Here is a 20517-nt window from a genome sequence, read left to right as displayed (position 1 = left end):
GCAACCTCTCCTTTAAATCTTTGCTCAAATGTAGCCTTCTCTGTTAGGTTTACTGTGGCTGCCCTACTTAAAATCTTAAAACCTATCTATAGGGTTTTTTTCTATTGCATTTATCCCCTTCTAATTAACCATGTAATGTACATGCTTATTATGTTTGTTAAATCTCTCTCCCTTTCCTCCAAACCCGAGACTGAAGCTGCACAAAGGCAAAGATTTTGTTCAGTGATCTTTCTCCAGTACATAAAAAAACATACTTGGCACATTACAGACACACAGTAAATATTTGTGGAAAGGGTGAATGTGCTTCCGGTTCCCCAGCAGTAAAATGGGGATAGTGATGGCACTCAACTTACTGATTATAGGAGGTAGGCGTTGAAAAATATATGTAAAATCTTAGGAGCAGAAACATAATCAATAGCCCATAAACAGTTAGCTATCAGTAGTATGCCCATTTGCAGATGAGAAAATGAAGTACACAGATGTTGAGTAATGTACCTGGAGTCACCCAACTACTAAGTGACAGATCCAGAACAACCCAGGCAGAATGACTCCAGAGCCTGTGTTCCTAGGTGCCCAGCTATTCTGCCTCTAAATAGGGTTCCCTGAGGCACATTGACTTAAAGTGGTTCAAGTGTAAAACCGGTTACTAGAGTTTCAAGTGAAAGGTAAATGAAAAAGAAGAAGAAAAAAAAAAGTCGGTTACCATCAAACCACTACTTCTGTGACCAATTACAAATTATGCCTCAGGTCCAGCATCCTCACTGATACAAAGTCACTGCTTGGTTTTCCATGGATCCTAGGAGCTCATGTATAATTTTTCCATGAAACTCCCTGACCAACCTCCTCCCTCGGCGCTTACCTGGTATTTCCCCTTTCACAGCACATATCTCCCTGCACTGTAATTAAATATATAATCCTCTGCCCTCTGTCTTCCTGTATATCTACTCTTAGTCACCAGGTGATCTCATCTTAGCCCTTGTTTTGAAGTACCTCCAGCTTGAACCACTCCCCATAGCTGTAGATAGAGTTAGCCAATTGCCTAAGCAATATCTTTACTTGAATATATAATAAGCCTCTGAAACTTAATATGGCCAAACAGAATGATTGATTTCTCTCTGGACCTCCCTTCCTCCTGCAGCTGCTCCTCTCTCAGTTTTCTTCATCTTAATTCATGGCTCCACAATCTACCCAGGTGCTCAGACCAGAAATCTAGTCTTCATCCTTAAATAAGTCTCTTTCCTCCCTCATCCACCTACAACGACATCTAATACATCATCAAGTCTTGTCAACTTTATTTTCCAAACTATATCCCCAATTCAGCCATTTTTCACCATTTCTACTTCTACAACTGTAGACTAATCCACCATTATCCTTCACCTGCCTCCCAATTGGTCTCTCCACTTCCACTCTTTTCCCCCAGCAGCCTCTCCAGCAGCCAGAGTGGTCTTTTTAAAGCATAAATCAGAGCATGTCACATCTGTGCTTAATACCTATTTAAATAAAATTCAAACTCTTTACGTGGCCTTAGAGAGCCCACATGATCTGACTCTTGCCAAATTCTCTGACCTCATCTCTCTCCCTCCTTCTCCTGATTCACTGTCATCCCTCTGCACTGGCTTTCTTTCATCCCTCTAACAAGCTTAGCTGGTTCTTGCCTAAGGGCCTTTGCACTTGATGTTCCTTCATCATGAAACTCTTTCCAAATCTCTGAGTGGCTAACTCCTTTTCATCTCCAGGTTCCAAGTCAAATTTTACTTCCTTAGAAAGGACTTCTCCAAAAATTTAACAATATGTGATAAACATATTTTAAGCCTTTTGTCTAAGTAAGGCACTTGCTGTCTTATTCACGACTGTTTCCCCAGCACCTAGAACGGTGCCTGGAACACAGTAGGTCATCAGTAATGTATGTTGACAGACTGCCAACTCATTTGTAAGCTCCATGAGCCCAGGGATTGTGTCAGTCCTGTTCATCATCTTCAGAATCTAGCACAATTTGGATGCCCCATATATGTTGATTGAAAACATGGTAAAGTCACTTTAGTTATAGTTTACAATTTGTAAGAAAATGTGAAAATATTTAAAAAACTGGAGTATGCTATGAAAGTTATGATATTAAAACCTTGCTACAACTATTATTGTTTGCAGAAAAAAGGAAGGGGAAAGATGCCTTTCCGTATATTAGTGTATGCAAAAAAAACACAACAAACCCAATATAGAAAGGGATTGATTGAAAATAAAAGTCCCCCCCCAGAAATAAGCATTGTTTTGATTGTCTTTAAAAACTTTCTAGATATATTACAAGAATATATTCCCCCAAATACAGCTGATACATCACTTAATGATGGGGATATGTTCTGAGAAATGCATTCTTAGGCAATTCCGTAGTTGTGTGAACATCATAGAGTATACTTACACAAGTGGTATAGCCTACCACACAGCTAAGCTATGTGGTATAGCCTATTGCTCCTGGACTGAACCTGTGCAGCATATTACTGTACTGAATACTGTAGGCAATTGTAACATAATGTTAAGTATTAGTGTACTTAAACAGATCTAAACACAGAAAAAGTACAGTAAAAATACAGTATAAAAGATTTAAATAGTGGAACACTTGTATAGAGCACTTACCATGAATGGAGCTTGCAGAACTCGTAGTTGCTCTGGGGAAATCAGTGAGTGAGTAGTGAGTGAATGTGAAAGTCTAGGACATTACTACATACTACTACAGACTTTATAAACACTGTACACTTAGACTGCCCAAATTCATTAAAAATTGTTTTTCTTCAATAATTAGCTTACTGTAACTTTTTTATTTTATAAACTTTTTAATTTTTTTAACTTTTTGATTCTTTTGTAATAACTTAGCTTAAAATACAAATACATTGTATAGATGTACAAAAATATTTTCTTTGTTATTCCATAAGCTTTTTTCTATTTTTAAAATTTTTTTTTTATTTTTTAAACTTTTTTTGTTACAAACTAAAACACAAACATACACACTGGCCTAGGCCTGCGCAAGGTCAGGATTGTCAATGTCACTGTCTCTCACCTCCACATCTTGTCTCACTGGAAGGTCTTACAGGGGAATAACACACATTAAACAAGCAGTCATCTCCTGTGATAACAATGCCTTTTGGAACATCTCCTGAAGGACATGTCTGAGGCTGTTTTACAGTTAGCTTTTTTTTTAAATAAATAGAAGGAGTACACTCTAAAATAACGATAAAAAGTATAGTACATAAATTCATAAACCAGTAACATAATTGTTTATTATCATCAAGTGTTATTAATATGTACTGTACATAATTGTATGTGCTATACTTTTATATGACTGGCAGTGCAGCAAGTGTGTTTACACCAGCATCACTGCAAACATGTGAGTAATGCATTGTGCTGGGATGACATTATGACAAACAACACATCACTAGGCAATAGGAATTTTTCAGCTCCATAATAATCTTATGGAACCATCTCGTGTATGTGATTAGTCATTAACTGAAATGCCACTATGCAGGGCATGACTATAGTTGTGGCAACAGTAGATTTTAAATGCCAATTAATTAAAATATTCACCCAGTATCATTTTCTTTTCTTTTTTTTTTTTTTTTTTTTTCTGAGACAGAGTCTCACTCTGTTGGCCGGGCTAGAGTGTCGTGGCATCAGCCTAGCTCACAGCAACCTCAAAGTCCTGGGCTCAAGGGATCTTCCTGCCTTAGCCACCGAGGTAGCTGGGACTACAGGCACGCGCCACCATGCCTGGCTAATTTTTTCTATTTTTCAGTTGTTTGGCCAATTTCTTTCTATTTTTAGTAGAGACGAGGTCTCGCTCTTGCTCAGGCTGGTCTCGAACTCCTGAGCTCAAACGTTTTGCCCACCTCAGCCTCCCAGATTGATAGGATTACAGGCGTGAGCCACTGCGCCCGGCCCCAATATCATTTTCTAAAGTACAATGTTAAGATAAAATTGTTTTTTAATTTCTAGAAAAACTGCACGCTAGACATACTCACTCTTGACCCAATAGCATATGGTGGACAGACTCTGTGCCTCCTTGTGGGATGTAGTTGTCTGAGTCCAGAGTCCCACAGTTCACATGCTAGATAATGAGACCCCCAACCCACCCCCAGTACAAAAACCACCAAGGTGAGGCCCTTGTCAGTAAGACCTTATAGGCTAGGCCTTGGGCCTCCCTTCTAGAGTTATTGGGCCAGGATAAAAGGATGGGGAGGAAGTCGTTAATTCCAAATGCTTGGCAACATACCAGGAAATTTTGCTTGCATTTTTGGAAATCCGTCAAATAGCTTGGGGGAATAGGATGAGCAAGCGGAGATGCAGCAGCTGCTGACTTAGAAAATATCAGCATGAAAATGCCAGACTTCAAACCACTCATTCAACAAATACTAATAGTCTTTAAGACTCTCTCTGTGCCAGGAACTGTTCTGGGTGCTGGGGATACAGTAGGGAACAAAACAAAGTCCCTGCTGCCATGGAGTTTATATTCTAGTGGGAGAATAAATAATTAAACAGATAACGAACTAGAAATAAAAAAATACTTATAATACATCAGATAATGATAAGTACTATATTTTAAAGTGTGTAAAGAGGATGAATAGTGATCTGGGAAAGGAATGTTCCTACACAGAACGTGCTGGATAGGTTTCATTCCCACCTCACCCCCCTGCATTCTTTCTTCCCCGTTCTTCACCCAGCAGGTAGCCCCAAGAAGGCTCACCTATATGGCTACCTCAGTTGGCTTCCTGGGGAGTCTCAGAGGAGACGGGATTGAGGGAGGAGAGTGAAGCTAGGGAATTTATTCTTTTTGGTTGGCAATGTGCTTGATACAAGATTGTTGCTTCTGTAGGGTGGCTCCTTTCCAGGTGATTCTCTTCTTTCTGATTCTGGTCACTCAAGGCAGAGTGACCTATAGTCACCTAGCCCCTTCAGGCCTAGAGAGCCCTTATTTCTCACTCCGGGGGACTGTATTCTCCCTGCAGTGTCCCTTATCACAAACTGGGTGGCTTAAAACAACCAGAATTTATTGTCTCACAGTTCCGATGGCTTGAAGTCCAAAATCAAGGTGTTAGCAGGGCTGTGCTCTTTCTGAGGTTTGTCAGGGTGAATTCTTTCTTGTCTTTTTCTAGCTTCTGGTTGTTTTATGGCAATCCTTGGTGTTCCTTGGCTTGTAGCTGTAGCACTCCAATCTCTGCCTCCATGATCATATGCCTTTCTGCCCTTGTGTGTCTGTGCCCCTGTACCTCTCTTTGTTTATTTTTTTGAGACAGGGTCTCACTCTTTTGCCTGGGCTAGAGTACAGTGGCATCATCACAGCTTATTGCAACCTCAAACTCCTAGGCTCAAGCAATCCTCCTGCCTTATCCTTCCAAGTAGCTGGAACTACAGGCATGTGCCATGAGGCCCACCTGGCTAAATTTTTTTTTCTAGTTTTTGTTGAGATAGGGTTTTGCTATGTTGCTCAGGCTGGTCTCGAACTCCTGGCCTCAAGCATTCCTCCCACCTCAGCCTCCCAAAGTGCTAGGATTACACATGTGAGCCACTGTACCCAGCCATCTCTTTTTTTTATTTAGAGACAGGGTCTAACTCTGTCACCCAGACTGGAATGCAGTGGCACGATCATAGCTCACTGCAGCCTCAAACTCCTGGGTTCAAGCAATCTTCTCACCTGAGTCTGCTGAGTAGCTACAGACATGTGCCACCATGCCTGGCCCTGTGTCTCATCTTAGAAAAGCACCAGTTATGTTGGGTTAAGGGCTCACTCTATTCCTGAATGACTTTATCTAACTAATTGCATCTGTAATGACTCCAATTTCAAATAAGGTCAGTTTCTGAGGTACTAAGGTTTAGGTCCTCAATATATCTTTTGTGGGAGGGAAACATAATTCAACTCATAAAAATACCTAATTTGAACGTGACATCTGTTTTTTTTGTGGAGACCTTGCCTAATGTACAGTTTAATCAACAAAAGTGTCCCTGATGGGCTGATCCTAGAGTAGAGAGAAGCAAGGAGGCCAGGCATGCAGACACTGGGGGAAAATAGAGGGAACCAAATAGAGGGAACAGCAATAATAACCATAAATGTTCATACTCCTGTAGCAATTGTCATGTGCAGATTCACAGTCATTAGATAGAAGCATCCTTGATGTATTGGAGGAATGCCAAGGAGATCAAATGAAGGACCCAAGGAAGCAAGGGGGGATATGCAAGAGGGGTGGAATGGTGGGCAGAAAGCCATGGTAACGATTTTGGCTTTAATTCTGAGTAACATGGAAAGTCGTTGGAAGGTTAAGGCAGAGAAGTGGCATGATCTGACTTACATTTTGAAAGAATTGCTCTGATTGCTGTATGGAGAAATTCCTGAGGGAGGGCAAGGATAGATGGAAAGAGACCAGTAGGAGGTTACTGCAATAATCTGGAAAAAAGTGGTGACTTGTACCAGGGTGGAAGCCATACAAGTGGTAAGAAGTGGCTGGAATCTGGAATTGTTGAAAATATTAATAGAGCTGACAGGCTTTGATGATGGAGTTGATATAGATGTGAGAGAAAGAGGCTCCCCGAACATAAGTTTATGTTAGGAAACTTCCTAGGAATCCTCTGGTCCTCCTTACTCAAGAGTGTCTTACCTTAACTGATGGTAATCGGCAGGGCACCAGTCTATCCAGCAAATGTTCTCTGAGCCACCTGTTCAGTACCAGGCATTGTGTTGGAAATACAAGGATGGGCAAGGTTTGGTTCTGCATCCTGTCCAGAAAAATACGGAGTTTCACTTAAGCCCTTCTGTAGGCAAAACACATGCTGTCATAAGTTTGTTTAATATAGCTGCTGCCTTAGCATCCATTTTTAGGTCTGACATAAGTTGTTTCAAACCCAGTTGTACTCCATTACCTTTGGCCTAGTTAAAACTTCCCCTCCCAGTGTGGTTGTTTGAGATATACCCTGTTTGTTCCTCATCTTACCCAAAACCCAACACATCCTGCAGCTGCTGACCATAATAAAACCTAATAGTTAACACCAGAATCATGTAAAGAAATTGCCCCCTACACACTTTTCTTTAAACTAGCCAATCCCCAACCCCTGTGGGAAAGCCTAAGGGATAATGCCTCTGGGCATTGATTAAGGCATAGACCCATAGGTCCTCTCCCCTCTTCCTTTCCCTCCCTCCTTCTCTCCCTCTCTCCCCTCCTCCCTCTCCCTTTTTACACTCCCCGCTGCGCCCACTGGTTGAGCTTCCTGTAGCCTCCAGACTTCATTGGCACCCCTAACATCTCTGGGATCTGTAAGTAATAAATTTCTTTGGTTTTGTGCATTTTGGTTTCACTTTTTCATTGTGTCTCCCCTGACCAACACATCTGAACCTAACTTTCCCCCAGTCAGGACTCCTCCTAAAGAATCGCTGTCTTAGCTTATGGCCACTCTCAAGAGAGAGAGCTTAAGACTAAATTAGAAAGAAACCGTAACAATAAAAATTATAACATATGCCTAGTCATTGAGCTGTGGCTCCCTTTCCCACTGTTTATAAGTCAATTTATGACATGCATTTTATGTTCATAGAAACTCTTTCCAAGTTCTAGATGTTTGTAGAGTGGTGACATTTTGTTAAGTACAAAAATATTGCCTTACTATAAAAAAGTTTTCAACTCTTAAAAGCATTTCAGTATGTCACAATTAAAAAATACTTTTAAAAGCAATTTCAGCCTGTAACAATTGAGCTTTAAAAATATCTTTTGTCTTCTAACTTAGACTTCTGGCTTCTTCAGCCTCCATTCTGCTTCCCACACCTCAAGTTTCTTAGCCCTGTAAATCTCTTATTCATTGGTCAGTCATTATGTAAGTTCAAATCCCTGGGAAGCAGACACTAAAACAGAGTTAGGAGTACTAGAGTCTTTTTTTTTTTTTTTTTGGTAGATATGGACTGTGAAAAATAAAGGGGAGGAGGCAGGATTTGGGAAGGGAAGCTTTCAGACCACAATGCTAGATGTTTCCTGTGAAAGGAAAGAGGGAAGGAAACAGCAATGGTCAGAGAAAGATTCAGATGTGGTGTCGATCGGATACAGTTTCAGCCAACCCAATGCACAGCTGTGGAGTAAAGATTGTTCATCAGTGGCTAGAGGATACCCAGGAAAAGCTATCAGCTAATTGCACTTCACAACAGCTAAGTTTTTTGTTTTGTTTTGTTTTTTTAAGGGCAATCAGAGTAGTTCATTTCCCTGGCTGCCACAGACATCTGCTTGTACCATGCAAACTCACTCCTGCAGTTGTCTGCCTTCTCATTCACCTCCTCCAGTCTTAGCTCAAACCTCACCTTCTCAGTGGACCCCACCCTGACTGCTGGATCCTCTATTTAATACAATAAAATGCTCAACACTTCCCAGTTCAGTTTTCCCCAATATCCCTTATCCTGCTTTCCTTTTTCCCCTTTAAACTGACTATTAAATATCTTCTAGCACACTACATTATTTATTTATTGTATTGTGTAGACCCCCCTGTTAGAAGTCAAGTATCTCTGTCTATTTTGTTCACTCACATTCTTGAAGCATCAGGAAGTGTACCTGGATCAGAGAAAGAGCTCAATTGACAATGAAAGGAAAACTTAGCCACCTATCAAACAAAGCAAATTGAAGCAAAATGATACTGTTATATATTAAAATTAAACAATTAAGACTTAATAACCTCCAATAATATCAAAAGTGAATGGAAATGGTGTTTTCATAGTCCGCTGGTGGTGAGTTTACATTTGTTACAAGCATTTAGAAAGCCGTTTAGCCATAGGTGGTTTTTAACTTCTAGGATTTCAACTCCTGCACACACCAAAGTCTTGTCCATTCATCATGAATACCCCTAAAACTTTTCTTGGCTTAGATATCTAACTAGGATTTGGAAAGTTGGTTTAACGGTGCAGTCCCCAAGCTATTGGGGCAAAGGCCTGGCATTCACATTTTTTATGTTTAAACAGCACCATTTACGTAACTCAACATTCCTTTTTCTCATTTGAACTGATTTTCTCATTGGTTTTGCAAGAGAGAGTAGAAAAGTTGTTAGCAATAAATTGTGAAATAGATCTTTTGCTAAAGTTCAGTAGGTTTAAATAGTTCTTTCCCCCAATTCAACATTCTTTTTCTCATTACAACAGGTTTCCTCATTTTCAGCTAAAGCTGATTTTAATACATGATTTATTTCAAGTATACCTGGCTTAACTTTTGAACTAAAAATCATAGCTGGCCTTTTGTTGAAATCATGTTTGTTGATGAATTTATTATCATTTATTCTTCAACATTTATTGGGAAGTGGTTACATGTCAGGCCCTATGTTGGATGAGTCTCTGAATCTCTGACCTGAGATGCTTAGCAGGAGAAATAAACAAGTGAAAGATCTGGGTTGTGTGCTAGGATTGAGGAATGTTCCAGAAAGCCAATGAGGCCTGATTGGCTCTGGATGGGCTGGGAGGTGGAAAGGGGAACTCATCATCTTTTCTGCTCCCTATATCCATTTTTCACAGCTGGTTATCTAATCTGTGTATTGGCCAAATGTTCTAAAAATTGTGTTAGACTTAATAATACTATCTTTTCATAAAATAAATTCTGAGTAAGTTAATACAATTTTGTGGACTTCTAAGAATTTTATTAATGTATTTATGTATTTAGAGCATTAATTTTTTTCCTAAACTTCAAATGCACAATGTGGGTTCCTTTTTTATGGGCCCATGTTTATTTTTATTGTTTGTAATTTTGCAATACAAGCCTGCCTGTGTTTTGCAGAGCTGTTACACTATGTATTATAGTTGACCCTTGAACAACGGGGGGGTGGGGGGAGGGAGGTTGGGAGTGCCAACCCCCGCACAGTCAAAAATCCACATGTAACTCTTGACTCTCCAAAAACTTAACTACTAATAGCCTACTATTGTACTATTGACCAGAAGTTTTACCAATAATATAGTTGGTTAACACATTTTGTTTATTATATTAAATATATATTATATACTGTATTTCTACAGTAAAGTAAGCTAGAGAAAAGAAAGTATTATTAATAAAATCATAAGAAAGAAAAATATATTTACTATTTATTAATATTAAATGGAAGCAGATTATCATAAAGGCCTTCATCTTTGACATCTTCACATTGAGTAGGCGGAGGAGGAGGTAGAAAAGGAGTTGGTCTTGCTGTCTCAGGGGTGGCAGAGGTGGAAGAAAATCCATGTATAAGTGGACCCTTGCAGTTCAAACCTGTATTGTTCAAGGCCAACTGTAATTGAGAAGAACCCCAGGACTTAATATGCTTGCAGTTTACACAGCAATTGTCACACTGATACATCTTTTCTTGCGTGTTCACTGTTTAGTGAAATTGGCTTTTAGTTTCTGGTTCCCACTGGTATTCCCAGTCTAACTCATTTTTTTTTTTTTTTCGGTTCCTCACTGGAGTTCCAAATTATTATAAAGTAGATGTAGCCCACCTTGTAGCTTAGTTAAAAATAAAACAAAACCAAAAACTTAGGGGGACTGTGAATGGAATATATTCCTAAACATTGCAAAAATTTTACCTCTTACATTGCTTTCATGACAAAATCAGTGGCTCTATGAACATTAAAAACAAAGAAGACTGCTGATCAGAGTATAGATTTTTGGCAGAGAAAAATAATTTGGTTGTGTCATTGCATTATATGACATTTTAAAAAGTCTTTATATTCAACTACTTGTTAAAATTTTTAAAAGCCACTTAAAGTTGTATCTCTCTCTCATACTGGTACAAGAATAGACAGGTAGACCAAAGAATCAAAAACAAAAGCCTGAAATAGACCCTAGTATGTATCCATTTAATATAGGATTCAATGGTGCAGTAAAACATTATATAGCAATATTTCATAGAGAAAAATATTAGGGCTAGAACAATATGTTAGGTATTTAAAAACTGTTGTAGGTTGAATTGTGTCCCACCCAAAAGATATGTTCCAGCCTAACACTTGGTATCTGTGAATATGACTATTGGGAATAGGGTCTTTGAAGATGTAATCAAGTTAAGAAGAGGTCATACTGGATGAGCATGGGCTCTAACTCAATATAGTTGGTTAACACATTTTGTTTATTATATTAAATATATATTATATACTGTATTTCTACAGTAAAGTAAGCTAGAGAAAAGAAAGTATTAATAAAATCATAAGAAAGAAAAATATATTTACTATTTATTAATATTAAATGGAAGCTTTTTGGTATCCTTATATGAAGAGAGAAATTTGGACACAGACACAGGGTAGAATGCCATGTGTTGATGGAGGCAGAGATTGGAGTGATGTTGCCACAACCCAAGGGACACCAAGAATTGTTAGCAACTATCAGAAGCTAGGAAGAGGTAAGGAAGGATTGTCCTCCAGAGATAGCATGGCCCTCCTGACACCTTGAGTGCAGACTTCTAGTCTCCAGAATTGTGGAACAATAAATTTCTGTTGTTTTCGTTCACTCAGTTTGTGGCAATTTGTTACGATATCCCTGGGAAACTAATAAAAGCTGTTGATGTACACTGATATAAATTCGAGACACATTAATAAGTGTAAAAAGTCATACTACAAAAACAGAAGAAGAAGCAAATATGTCAAATTTCTGATTGGTAGCAAGTATTCAAACTTTAAAAAAATCCATAATGGAATTGACTGCATAAAAATTTTATTATCTTATTATCTAATAAGAACATAGAATAAAAAACATGCAACAAACTAAAAAATATTTCCATCATATGGCAAATTTAATATCTTTAATATACAAATTACTCATACAAATTAGAAATAAAAGCATTAAGAGCCAATTAGGCAAAGCATAAAAGCTTTACACAGAAAATTTATTTAAAAAGTATAATTAGCTAATAAATTAAAATGTAGCAAATGTTTTTATAGTGCTTATATGTTGCAGGCCCTTTTCTAAGTGCCTTACATTTTAACTTTTAACCCGCATGTCAATTATAAGATGACCCTGGTCAAGTTAGTTAATCTTTTTGTGCCTCAGTTTTCCTCCTCTGTGCAAATGTCTAGGAATTTCTCCATGACAGATACAAAACAGGGAGCTATCTGGGTCATAGAGAAATGTGTATTTCAAATTTAATAGATTCTACCAAAATTCTATCCAAATTGCTGTATCAGTGTACATTCCTAGCAACATTGTTTGAAAGTAGCAGTTTCCCCTGGCCCCCAGCCAACACTTAATAGGTTCTATAATTTTCTTTTTTGCCACTTTGATGAGCAAATCACTCCTGCCTCTCAATAATTCAAATCCGATGCATCCTTAAAAGTATTAATGCATTCAATTTCTATGTGAACCATATCAATATAAGGGAATCTTAATAAAACTATCAGTAGATTTCTCTGCAGAAACCTTATAGACCAGGAAAGAGTGGGATGATATATTCAAAGTGCTGAAAGGAAAAAGACCTGCCAACCAAGAATACTTTCCCCCACAAAACTGTCCTTCAGAAATGAGAGAGAAATGAAGACTTTCCTAGACAAACATAAGCTGAAGAATTCATCACCACTACACTTTCTTTATAAGAAATGCTAAAGGAAGTTCTTCAATCTCGTATGAAAGACCTCTAATTAGTAACATGAAAACATGAAAGTATAAAAATCACTGGTAAAGGCAAATACATAATCAAATTCAGAATACTCTAATAATGGCAATATGTAAATCACAATTCTAGTTTAAAGATTAAAACAAAAATGTATTAAAAATAACTATAGCTATAACTATAGCTACATCAGCTTGTTACACAATATAAAAAGATGTTAAGAACAGCATCAAAACATAAAATGGGGGAGGACTATAAGTGTAGAGCTTTGCATGCAATCAAAGTTAAGTTGTTATATTAAATAGACTGGTGTGACTACAAGGTGTTTTATGTAAGCCTTATGGCAACCACAAACCAAAACCTACAATAGAGACACAAAAGATAAAGAGAAAGAAATGAAAGCATACACTATAGAAAATCATCAAATCACAAAGGAAGACAGCAAGAGAAACCAAAAGGAACACAGACTCTATGAAATAGCTAGAAAACAATGAACAATATGGCAATGGTAAACCTGTGTTGTCTTTGAAGATTTTCTTCAACTGCTCAGGAGGTCATTTTTCCTTCTTCTCAGTTCCCTTCACATTCTATCTACTCAATCAAAAATATTTGTTTAGGTTTTTTTTTTTTTTTTTTTTTTTAAGACAAGGTTTTATTCTGTCACCCAGTCTGGAGTTCAGTGGCATAATCATAGTTATTGAGCATTTACTATGTGTTCTAGTGACTAAAGATAAAGCAATAAATAAATTAGGCGAAGTGTCTACCTTTATGTAGCTTACATTCCAAGGAGGAAAGCAGACAATAAAAACAAATTTATAGAATCTTGTAGTAATAAACTGTAAGAAACAAAGCAGATGTGGGAGATAAGAAGTATCAGGGTGGGAATAGGATTGAAATTTTGGAGTTTCTGAGGAAAACTCTATGAAAAAAATTATTTGTGCCTATTTTGTAGCTTTCTGTTTTATGTACTCATTTTTTAAAATTTTACTTTTTTATTGTAGTAAACTATAACAAAATTTATCATTTTAATCATTTTAAATGTACATTTCAGTGGCATTAAGTACATTCACACTGATGTGCAACTATTACCCATATGAATCTCCAGAACTTTTTCTTCATCCCAAACTGAAACTTCATACCCATTAAATAATAACTCCCCATTTTTTCCTCTCCCCAGCCCAGTAAACACTGCACTGTTTTCTGAATCTAAGAATTTAACTACTCTAGGTACCTCATGTAGATGGAATCATACAATATTTGTCCTTTTGTGTCTGGCTTATTTCATTTAGCATGTCTTCAAAGTTCCATGTTGTAGCATGTATCAGAATTTTATTCCTTTTTAAGGCAGAATGATATTCCATTGTGAGTATATACCATATTTTGTTTATCCATTTATCTGTTGATGGACATTTGTGTTGTTTTCACCTTTTGGCTGTTGCGAAGGATGCCGCTATGGCTGGACATGGTGGTGCCTGCCTGTAGTCCAGCTACTCAGGAGGCTGAGGAGGGAGGATGACTGGAGCCTAGGAGTTTGAGTCCAGCCTGGGCAACATAGAGAGACCCTGTCTCAAAAAAAAAAAAAAAAGATAGAAAACCTAAATCAAAAAAATTCTTCAGTGTCACAAAGTAGGAAAAGAAGAATAATGCTGCTATGAACATGGGTGTTGTAATTTTAATTTTTTTGTGTATGTACCCAGAAGTGGAACTGCTGGATCAACTAGTAATTTTGTGTTTAATTTTTGGAGCAACTGCCATATTGTTTTCCATAGTGGCTGTACCATTTTACATTCCCATCACCAATGCAAGGTTCTGATTTCTTCACATTCGCACCAGCACTTGGTGTTTTCTATTTCTTTTATAATAGCCATCCTGATAGATGTGAGGTGGTATCTTACCGTCGCTTTAATTTGCATTTCCCTAATGATTACTGATGTTGAGCATCTTTTCATGTGCTTACTGGACATTTGTATATCTTCTTTGGAGAAATGTCTAGTCATGTCTTTAGCCCGTTTTTGAATTAGTTATTTTTTGTTGTTGTTGAGTTTTATGACTTCTCTATATTTTGGATGATACTCCCTTATCAGATATGTGATTTGCAAATACTTTATTCCATTCTTTTGAGTTGCCTTTTTACTCTGGTGACAGTGACATTTGATGCCACGATTTTTAAAATTTTGATGAAGTCCAATTTGTCTATTTTTTCTTTGGTTGCCTGTGGTTTTGGTTTATATCCAAAAAAATCATTGTCAAAGCCAAAATCATGGAGCTTTATTCTATGTTTTTGTCTAAAAGTTTTTAGTTTTAGATCTTTAGGTCTTTGATCTATTTTGAATTAATTTTATATATGGCATTAGGTAAGGGTCCAACTTCATTCTTTTGTGTGTGGGTGATATGTGTTCATTTTCATTACATTCAATAATTTTCCCTATTGCAAGGCCTTTTGAGGACAACTCTATGTATTATAATCCTTTATATCTCTTACAGTTTCATTCATTTAATAAGATCTCAACATACTTTTTTAAAAAATGAATGCTTTGTGGTTACTGATCATTGAATCAAATGAATATATTAGTCACTCTGCACCTTGAGTATAGGACCCAGCACATAATACATATTTTTTAAATGTTTATTGAATTAAGGAATTGAATATATTCTCATTCTGAGAGATGTTTTTTGTTAATTTTTATTTTCTTCTTCTTCTTCTTCTTTTTTTTTTTTTTTTGCCTGCTCCTTATTCTGAGGCAAGGGGTTTTATTTTCAAAGAAAAATAAAATAAATATTTTTTTCATTAAGTGATGTTGACAGAATTAGAGAATGAGGAGATTATTGTAAATGTTGTTTTACATAATATATATGTGAAAAGAGAATGACACACACACCAAAAAATAATTTATATAGCCATTTTCAAAACAAATACTGGATTTCCACTTTGAAATGGTGAATTAAAACTAGGAATTTATCATTTTTCTCTTCTCTAAATCTTTTTGAAGTAATTAAAAAAAAAAAACAACCCAAAACACAACAGTTCTGGAAACCAAAACAACGTGATGTGGTAGTTACACAAAAATGGTCCCGTTGAACCATGCTTGGTGCTTATGCCTCTGTGTAGTCCCCTCCCATACTAAAGCTGGACTTCAGTCAATAGAATGCAATGACAGGGATGCTGTGCCATTTGGGATCTAAGCCTTTAAAAGGCCTGGCACGTTCATCTTTTGCACTCTTGAAAGCAGGCACCACGTATGAGTCCAGCTACCGTGTCGTAGAGAGAGGTCATGCGTAGACACCTTGGAGAATGAGATACACCTGAGATGGGGGTGAGAGGCCACGTGGAGAAGCATCAAAGTGCTAGACATGTGACAAAAGTCACGTTGGATGCCTCCATGCGGCAGAGCCTCCAGAGGACAGCCACTCCAGCTGCTATCTGACTGTAACTGGGTGAGGGACCCCAAGTGAGACAGCTGCACTCAGTCAACACAGAGGATCATGAGATAACAATAAATTGTTGTTTCAAGCCACTAAGCTTTTGGTGAATTGTTACTCAGCCATAGTTTTGGAAGCTAGAAAGCATCTGGAAATAATTTGACGGAAAGATTAAAAAAAAACACAGGTAGATTTTCCTACATGAGTTCAAGGAAGAAAATTCCAAGCTCAGAGCTGGGACACTGCTGTGAGGAGCTAGCCCTGAGGCAGTCCACAGAGCTGGGGATGGGGAGTGAACTGAAGGACTTCAGAAATGGCTGGCCTTCATTTTGCTAGAGGTACTTACTAAGTAAAGGATTTGCCACAGGTAGCTCCTAAGTTGGGTGTTAAGGAGTTTGGTAGGAGCAGTGTCCCTTCAGGTTGCCATGATAAATTGAGCATGTCACCCCCACAGTCACTTCCCTATAGCATCCCTAGCATCCCAAGGACAGAGGCTGGAATATTTGGCAATGTTGGGAGTGGGTATGGGAGAAGACACATTAAAACAAAGAATTTGGAGAACTTCATTTATCTTACTTGAGGGAGTTTCTAAACTGCCTCTAGGGAGGTGAGTACTGAATTTGTTCTCACCAAATAAAGGAGGAAGTAAAAACAAACAAACAAAAATCACAACAAGAGAGATCTTTTGGCCAGTGCAATAATAATAACAGCTATTACTTCTCTTCTTTACCATGTGCTAAAGGCCACTGTCCCAATTCTCTCACAACCTTATAGAAAACTATGGCAAAGAGGTTTAGTGGCAGATGAATGGCAGCGGTCTGTTCTTGGAATTATAAGCAGAATGTGATAAAAAGGACATTTCAAATCAGTGGGAAAAGAATGCTTCAATAACAGTGATTTTCTAATGCAGAAATTAGGCCAGTTAGAGATGGGGCCAATGCTCCAGCTAACTTCATGCGTGAAAAAGAATTAAAATGAAGACAAAAATAAATCATGTGTTACATTCATGTCTCTAATTAATAGAGCATGCTTACCGATCAATAAGAAAAAATTGAGTACTCTAATAGAAAACTTGCTAAATTATATGGACAGACAACAAACAAATGAAAAATACAAGTGGTCAATATATACACATTTTAAAAAGCATTCCATTTCATCAGTATTCAAACTCAATACAAGTGAAAACAACATGAGACATTAGTTGTCACATATGGAACTTCCTAAAAAAGAAATAATTTGAGGCAGTATGCCTTATTAAATAGTTAAACTTCATATGAAGTTGGAATATGTCAAACAAGGTGATGCTGGGACTAAAAGAGACAAATGGGTAAATGGAACAGATGTGAATATTTAAAAAATTCTGTGATGAAAATGACAACCCAAATAAAGAAAAGGAAGATTAGTCAAACTATATTGGGACCATCAATTAACTAAAAAGAAAAAAAAATCAAGTTAGATTTATATCTCATACCATAGACTAAAATATATTTCAAACAGATGAAGGGATTATGTGTGAAAAATGAAATCTTTAAACAACTAGCAAGAAGTAGAGGTGAATATTTATCTTATCTCAAGATGGGGAATGGCTTTGTGAGCACAAAAATAATGGAATAAATTGCAAAGTAAAAGACTAGCATTATAATCTATAATGTGTCTATTTTAAAAAAATAAAAAAGCAAATGATACAATGGGAAAAAGTAGTTGCAATAATCTTTGATATATAACCTATAATGGGATATGTGATCTTATTGTGATCTTTTAATCAGTTCAAATATCGAAGAGATATAGTTTTTGACTTAATTGGCCAGGATTTTTTTTTTTTAATGACAATACTCAATGTAAGCAAAGATGCAAAGAGACAGAGATTCTCCTACACTGGTTGTAGACAATTCCTGAAAAGTTATTTGAAACTAGCAATATATGAAAAGATCTTTAAAAGTTTTTAAATTTAATTTTTAAGAGATAGGCTCTTACCCTGCCACCCAGGCTAGAGTGCAGTAGCACCATCTTAGCTCGCAGCATTCTTGAACTCCTGGACTCAAGTTATCCTCCTGCCTCAGCCTCCCCAGTAGCTGGGATTTTGGGCACATCCACTACGCCCGGCTAATTTTTAAATTTTTTGTAGAGACAAGGTCTTGATACGTTTGCTCAGGCTGGTCTTGAACTCCTGACCTCAAGTGATATCCCCCCGCCCCCCCCAGCCTCCCAAGGTGCTGGGTTTACAGGTATGAGTCATGCCTGGCCTTCTTCACTTTTATACTACCTTTTCAGCCCTGCAGTCACAGTCAGAGCCTAAAGGATTGTGACATCATTTGAGAAATAGTGCATCCTTTCTACTATCCATTATCATAATCCCCTTTGTCCCTTAACATTTTCTCTGGTCCTTTCCATTTTTGCATGCTTTGATTCTTCCATGACTTTAACATTCCTGCTACTCTTTGTGCTGTTCTCTGCTACTCATAGAATCATCATTTGCCTCCATATTTTTGAATACCCATTTTATATCCTAGTTTAAAGGACTCTGTACCAGCACTCTAGTTTCTTTAAGAATCTCTCCACCTCTTTTCTTCTCATTGGAATTACCCAAAATCATGCTTCTGAACACTTCCTGATACTGTTTTCTTTTTTGGAAACTTGTGGAATTATGCCATATTTTTCAAAAATATTTTGAAGTCTCCTTCCTAAAGTCCCGTGTCCTCCTTTTATCCAGCTCAACCTTGCCCTCCACTAAAGATGACAGGCACATTCTCCAAATTCTCACCCCTTTCACTCTGCCAAATGGCTTCTCACTTATTGGAATTAGAGCACAGTTATTTTGATTCCTTCCTCTACCTTCTAGTACATGAAATTATTAGAGAGGCTGGTGAAAGACTCTGCTTTTATCTGAATGAAGTTTCCAGAATGTTATCCTCACTAATCATGTGCTGTGCCAATTTTGTGGCTTTCCTCCATGTGGCTCAGCGCTGCTTCCACAAAAACATCACTTCTGTTTCTCTTTCCTTTCATCTTCATCCAAGTGTTCAGGGATTCCTCCAATCTATTGTTATCACAGCCTGCAGTGCTGCTCCACCTCCTTCCAACAGGTCTTTTGAAAACAGCACACCCTTCCAACACCACGTTCCCGTGGATCTGTTCCATCTCGCCAACTCTTGTTTGTCGCCGGGTGCTATAATCTCAAGGTTACTATGTTGCTCATGTTCTGTGCATGATATCTGGACATCGGCTGCCTATGTTTTGTTTCTGATGTCTTTCCCAATTGTTTTCTCATTGAATTACTCGGCACCTCCCTCACTGTTGAAATTCTTCCCAGGCTTTCCTTAATATTACCCACAGAAACCCATTTCAGTTTCCTCTAGGTGTTTTTTTCTCCCTTCCCATCTGTTTTCCATTTACAGCCCTTTGGGCCAGATGAGTTGGTCTCTGACTAAACACATTCTTTTCAGTCTTTGAAAAATGCTTTCCATTCTTAGCCAAATATCCGTCATTCCTACATTTGAAGTTATGGCCCTGAAATAAAATCCAGCACCAGGAGTGTACCTAGTCATTCATTTTTCATGTCATGTTTTTATTCTCAAAATTTGTGCCTCTAAGTCTTTTATATGTCCCAAATTTCACAGCATCTCGAGATGCTTCCATATTCTATTTTGATGGGGTTTCATTTCCCTATAACTTGGCAGTAGATGTCTTTGAGCAGTCTCAGCAGGTTCTGCCATATGCTAGGTTTACCCTCCATGAAGATAATACCTATTCCTGCCTGGCTGGGTTGTGTCCATTCACAGCCTCTATTTTATAAGGGAGTCCCCAGCCCCAGCATGTGACTTTTCCTCCATAGCTTTATCATTTCACATTTCCTCCTCCTCTGTGGGAAAGGAGTATTAGGGAGGTGGTATAGTATTGTAGAAAGGAGATTTGCTCTGATACTTATTACTGGATAGCTGAAAAGGACAAATAACTAAGTGAACTCTGCAAGCCTCAGCTTATTTATCCTTCAGATGGGTATATAATACTGACCTTGCAGGGTTATTACCGTAATTTAATAAGATAATTATATGTGAAAACACTTTGTATAATAAGAGTAATACAGAAGTAGGTTTTAAGAATAATCACTGGATATTTAGTTTTCCACCAACCTGCAGAGCACATTCAGCATGCATGAGAATTTGCCTAGCATTTTCCCCAGCTTCGTATTAATTCATTTATTGAGCATGTCCTTTCTCCAGGGGATTATAGCAAGCGTTGTGACAGTCTGCACACTGTCCACAAACACCTGTGCCATGCCCTATTTTTCATATTTTAACACCGTTGTGTGTAAAAGTTTCTGGTCATCCCAATAGTGTGCAAGAATCTTCTTATTATCTAGAACCCTGGGGAGTTCCCACCTCTAGCTCAGGCAAAATTCATCAAAAGCTAACTTCTGTGAACTTGTCTCAGTAGACCCTTCTCTTCCCCAAGCATGATGGATGGTGTGGTTTCTGTAAATGTTAGGTTGTAGGACAATCATAATAATGACTAACCATGATAATAGCAACTACAGTTCTC

Source organism: Propithecus coquereli, unplaced genomic scaffold, assembly GCF_000956105.1.
Source record: "Propithecus coquereli isolate 6110/MARCELLA unplaced genomic scaffold, Pcoq_1.0 Scaffold130, whole genome shotgun sequence".
NCBI classification, from domain to species: domain Eukaryota; kingdom Metazoa; phylum Chordata; class Mammalia; order Primates; family Indriidae; genus Propithecus; species Propithecus coquereli.
Note: the sequence above shows the minus strand (reverse complement) of the source record.